Below are 5,552 nucleotides of genomic sequence, written 5' to 3' on the forward strand. Positions count from 1 at the left end.
GGCCAAAAGGCCAAACTGCACAGATTGGGGAGGATGGGAGAGGAGAAGGCTGCTAACCGCATTCTCCTGGCTTCCGCTGCAAAGGGCACATTTGCAGACCTGCAGATTCTACCTCCGGAATCCGTCGCCTCTTTTCTATCCCCCCTGCCACCACCCTAATTCGGAGGCTCAGTATCTTTCACCTGGGCAACAGCCTCACTCATTCAATAAGTATTGTTGAATCTCTGCTATGTTCCAGGCAGCTTCCCCCCCCCCCCACCACCACCCCCCTTTCTCTCTCTCTCTTTCTCCCTCTCATTGTTCACTTTGTTGCAGTTCTCTTTTGTAGGATCTGGTCTGATTGGGGCACTTCACTGCTTAAAAACTCTGCGCTCCCCTAGGCCCTCAGGATGCTCCAAATTCCTTCTCCTGTCACAGCTGAGTCTCCACTCAGACCCACCCTCTCCTCCTCCACTCACCCTGCCATGTCCTCCATGCACGCTGGCTTCAGCCATACTTGCCGTCCCCCCACTTTCCAAACACACAGTTGTTTATTCTGTGTCTTGCTGTTTTCTTCCTTCCTTCTCCTTCCTCGAATGAGTTTAAATTTCTCCTCCTCTTCAGTTAAACCTCCTCTTAACTCCCTGAGACAAAGGTAGATACTCCACCCCACCTTCGCCCCTGCCCCCACGTTCCCACATCATTAACATGCTGGATTATCACCCCCATCCGCCTGGCCCTATTTGATGGTGAGCTCATTGAGGGCAGGACTGAATCTATGCCAGGCCTGGGCACCAATACGCATTTGCTGAATGAATAAATGAGTAGGTTTTTCTTATTCTAAGCACAGCCTCCATCGGGAAGAAGATACAAAGCTGGTAGTCCCAACACAGACCTCAAGTTGATGGTCAGACACCAGTAGTCCCAGAACACTTGAAAACTAAGACCAGAGGACGTCATGAAAGCCACACAAGCATGCCTGGGATAGAGAGAACATTAAAATATCTTTTCCCTTTTTAACCCACACTGAAAAAACAAGCACAGTTTTAATTCCTAAGGGGGCTAGGGAGGGAGTTACTATAATAACTTCAGCCATTACTTATTCTTTATTTGCTTGATTCTAAAATTGGGCCCTTCACAAAACTGCCTTGGGAAGCAAGTACACAGAATTAAAACATTAATTATGTTATATAAAACATATCATAGCAGCAATTAAAGCAGCTTAAATTACTATGTGAAAGAATAAATAGTAGCCTTCGGGTGGCCCCATGGGGTGAAGACCAGATGAGATAAAGGGAAGATATTTTAGTATATGCATATCCCAAGGAGACATGGGCTGGCGGGCATGGGCCCAGAGAAGGCATCGAGTCTCCTTGCGCTGGAGAAGGAAAGAGAGATGATGACTTATGGGGAAGGTGGCAATATTTCAGAGTCCCATCAAAGGGTGGAACTATGAAGGGTTCAGTGATGGGAGTAGGGCAAAGGACGTTCCAAAGAGTGGAGACCCAGGATTTTGGAATCACAGAGGAAATGGCCTTTGCAGGGAGGTGGGGGTCCCAGGGCCAGGTGAATGGATGAGAAGCATGCCTAGAGCTCAAGTCCACAGCACTGCCAGGATCCGGCTACTAAATGGTTCTAAGATGCAAACCTAATTGTGCTGCTCCCAGGTTTGAATCAACTCCCCAGAGCCCTCACTCCTTAAGCCCACAGGGCCTCAAGGCCATGGGGTTCCTGGCCTGCCTCTCTAACTGTCCTCTCTGCCTTCAACTTACTCTCCAGACTGTGTTGTCATCTCTCCCTGGAAAGCCCTTTCCCACTGTCCTTTCATTGAATCAACTCTTTCTCATCCTTCAAGGCTCAACTCAGGTGCCCCTTCTCTGGAAAGCCCTCTCCATCAGCCAACCTGGGATGTGCACACCTACCTCCCCGGGCCCTCTCAGCACCCTGGAGCTGCTTGCCTAAGCCAGACTCCAGTCCTACCAAGCCATGTCTCAGTTATTCTGTTTACTCACAGTACCGGTGTATTGAGGCAACTCAACCTGGTGGGATATAATAATAAAGCTTTTTCCCCCCATCCCTGCTTTCAGCCCTGCTGTGTTGAATCTCCATTTTCCATCCTTTAATGACATCTTGGGCAGATTGCATTCCTTTTGGATCACTTTCTGTTGTTAAACCTCCACCCTTGAAAGCTTTATTCTCAAACTCAATTTAAATCTCATTTTATCATCTCCCTTACTGATCCGAGGATTGACTTGTGCCGGGACCCCACCTGTTTGGATAAAAAGTGGAAGCGGGGGCGTGGCCTCGTTGGGAGACACGCCCTAGCACCCTCCCTTTATTGAAATTGGGAGGAGGGAGCAGGAACAGCCCTCTGCAACATAGCCCTCTCCCTGTTGCTTGACCCTGCTTCCCTGGCTAACCCAGGGAAGCGAGGGTCCACACATGGTTTCTCATGGGGCGCATAAGTAAGTCTCTTAGGTAAGGGCTTCTCCACTGCAAGGTTCTCTGACAAGGAGCATCCAGCTCAGACTTGAGCTCTCCTACCGTGCCCCACCACCAGGGCGCCTGCCACTGGTGGGACCCTCTTGTTCAGCAGTCAGCCTGCTTGAGTGGGGTACCGGCAAGCCTGGCTAATTACTGCAGCATCCACTTGACCCAGAGAAACTCATACATCCTGGCCAGCTACTACACTTCCTCCCCTCTCCATCTTTCTCCCTCCCTGCTCGGATAAGCATAGCAAGTCCACCACCAAGTAGACCCCGACTGGGGAACAGCATCCCAGCATCCCCTTCTTGAAGTCACCCCTCAATATCCAGGAGGGACTCCCAGTTAAAGGTGTGGAGGTGGGGATTGTCTTCTGCCATAGACACTATATTCCTCAATAAAACCAGAGAAGCCCTCCCTCCCCAGGATTATTATATGGGCAAGGAAAAGGAAAGCAAGGTTTGGGCTAGGGGATATAGGACAAGTTCTACCCCTTTAGTAAACCTCGGAGAGGAAGTATCTGACTCCCATTTGGAATGCAGGGTACATAGGGCCAGTGGCTTTTACCAGCTCCTAAGTAACAGGGAACTGTCACTCAATAATGTTTGGACTGGGCCATCCCTCATACCTAACTTGATTCCTGGAAAAGAGGATCTTTGTAGCCAGAGGCCCACAGGGAGCCCAGGCATATGCTGGATGCTGAACAACTTGAATGAATGTGGGACCGTGAAATGAGACTGAAGGGATCCATTGGAATCCACCTGCTTGTTCCCACACCATCCAGGGTAACTGCCCATCTTCCCCAGATGACTGGACTCTTTAGCTGGGATTCCCAGGCCCAACAGTGGACAAAAATCTTTCCCCTCAGCTCAGCAGAGCTGGGTTGGAATTTATCAAAGGGAACTAAGGAACTCAGGAAAGAACCCAACCAGAAATTAAGGAAACCCACAAGCTAGCAAAACAGACGGGTGAGTTGACAAAGAAGTTCTTTATCATGATCTGGTTAAAGCCACTCACTGCCTTAGCTGATCCTGATACCCAGACAAGGGGACCTCAGGTCTGATCCTCAGCCTTCTCAGACTCTCATGTCTGGAATAAGAGATGGATTCGGTTGGCGGAAGGGATCCAAGTTCTTTACCATGACCTCAAGATCCTGCGTGATCTGGCTTCCGCTGACCTCTCCCTCCACTTGCCCAGTTGCCTGCTACACTGCAGCCATCCAGGCCTCTCAACTCCCGCCTCAGAGCCTTTGTCCCTGCTGCTCCCTCTGCCTGAAATGTCTGTCCTTCCACACTACATCTGCTGGCTGTCTCACCATTCAGCCCTCTGGGTAAATGGCACTTCCTCAGAGGGGCTTTCCCTGATTACCTTATCTAAAGTGAGTTCCTCCACTACCAACTCACCTTTCCCACCGCTGTCCTCTCCTGTAGCACCCGTTTTAGTCAGGGTTGCCATTGCAAGCAAAAGAAGACAGAGTTGGCGAACTGAAATAGAAGAGAGCGTTGGAAGGATGTCAGGCAACTCGTAGAATTGATGGGAAGGCTGAAGAATCAGACTCAGGCAGGAACCACAGGAGGCATGACACAGTCAAGACTCTGCTACAGAACAGGTCTTACAAACCAGCTCTGTGCTAGCCCAGCTCCAAGAGCCCTCAGTGATCCTGCCTCCTGGCCTTCCCACCCTTGGGTAGTACCCTCCTCATTGCGCCAGGGTTGGTCTGTGTGACCAGGAGAAACCAGAAGTGATGATATGTCACTTCCAAGGTTAGTTTCTAAAACTACTGAGGCTTCAGTTTTATGTGCTCTGTTGCATATACTCTCTCTGCCTCTCCTTCCTCTCTCCTTCTTTCTCCCTATCTCTCTGTCCCATCAGGTGCTCTGGGGGAGCCAGCTGCCATGTCATGAGGATACCCAAGTAGTCTATAGAGAAACCCACGTGGATGGCAAGGAACCAAAACTTCTGGCCATCAGCCACATAAGAGAGTTTAGAAGTGGATCCTCCAGCCCCAGTCAAGCCTCAGATGACTTCACACCCAGCTGACACCTTGACTGAAGTCTTGTGAGAGACCCCCTAATCAGAACCGCCCACCTAAGCTGCTCCTGGATTACTGGCCCACAGAAACAGTGAGATAATAAATGTTTGTAAGTCACTAATTTTAGGGTAATTTCTAACACAGCAATGGTTAACTAATACAACCTCTAAATGACTCTGAAGTTGAGCATTCCCTCAAGGTTCAAAGTCTTGGGAAGGGACATCAGAATGGCCATCATGGCTTACGCTCCATATTCTGGTTGCCAGGAGGTAGGAAAGACTATCTGTGTCCTCTTGTTCTCCTTGGTCAGTCCTGCCCCTGCCCCATTCTCCTCAAATAAGAAGGATGTTTAGATGCTGAGCAGCCAAAACAACTTATTTGCACTGCCACAGTCCTTCAGAACATTTGCCACGAGTTGTAGTTATTTATGTGGAAAGGCATTTTCTCCTTTTCCCTTCCTCCTCCTAAGTTTGGGCATATACCAGACCCCCAAAACAAAGAATGCAGATACTTTCTTGGCCCAATAATGTGGAGGAAATATCCTCAAAAGTCAAAAGTCTGATTGCCTTCAAAAATGCCAAACCCTGAGGAAAGAGCTATTCTTCTCAGCGAATTAATAAGGGAAAGAAAATAAAGTTTGGGAATCTAGATGAAGAAATACAATTCTGCATCTTTTCATATAGCTGAAGCCCAATGAATAATCAACTCTTTCCTGCTCACGGTATATATATGAAGCAGACACTTTAAAAGACCACAAAGGGGAGTTCCCTGGCGGTCCAGTGGTTTAGACGCGGCGCTTTCACTGCCGTGGCCCAGGTTCAATCCCTGGTCGAGGAACACAAGCTCCCACAAGCAGAGCGGCCAAAAAAAAAAAAAAAAAAAAAGACCAAAATATTACCTATGGTCCCATCCTGAAATTAAATCATTATGTTTATTTGTACGTGTCACCTTGTTGTCCTTGTCCATATATACCTTCAGATTTTTCTTTCCCAAGGATATCATAGGTAAATTTCCTGTTCTATATTTTCCTATAACATTATACCATACGTATTATTTT

Source organism: Neophocaena asiaeorientalis, unplaced genomic scaffold, assembly GCF_003031525.2.
Source record: "Neophocaena asiaeorientalis asiaeorientalis breed wild unplaced genomic scaffold, Neophocaena_asiaeorientalis_V1.1 scaffold132, whole genome shotgun sequence".
NCBI lineage: Eukaryota > Metazoa > Chordata > Mammalia > Artiodactyla > Phocoenidae > Neophocaena > Neophocaena asiaeorientalis.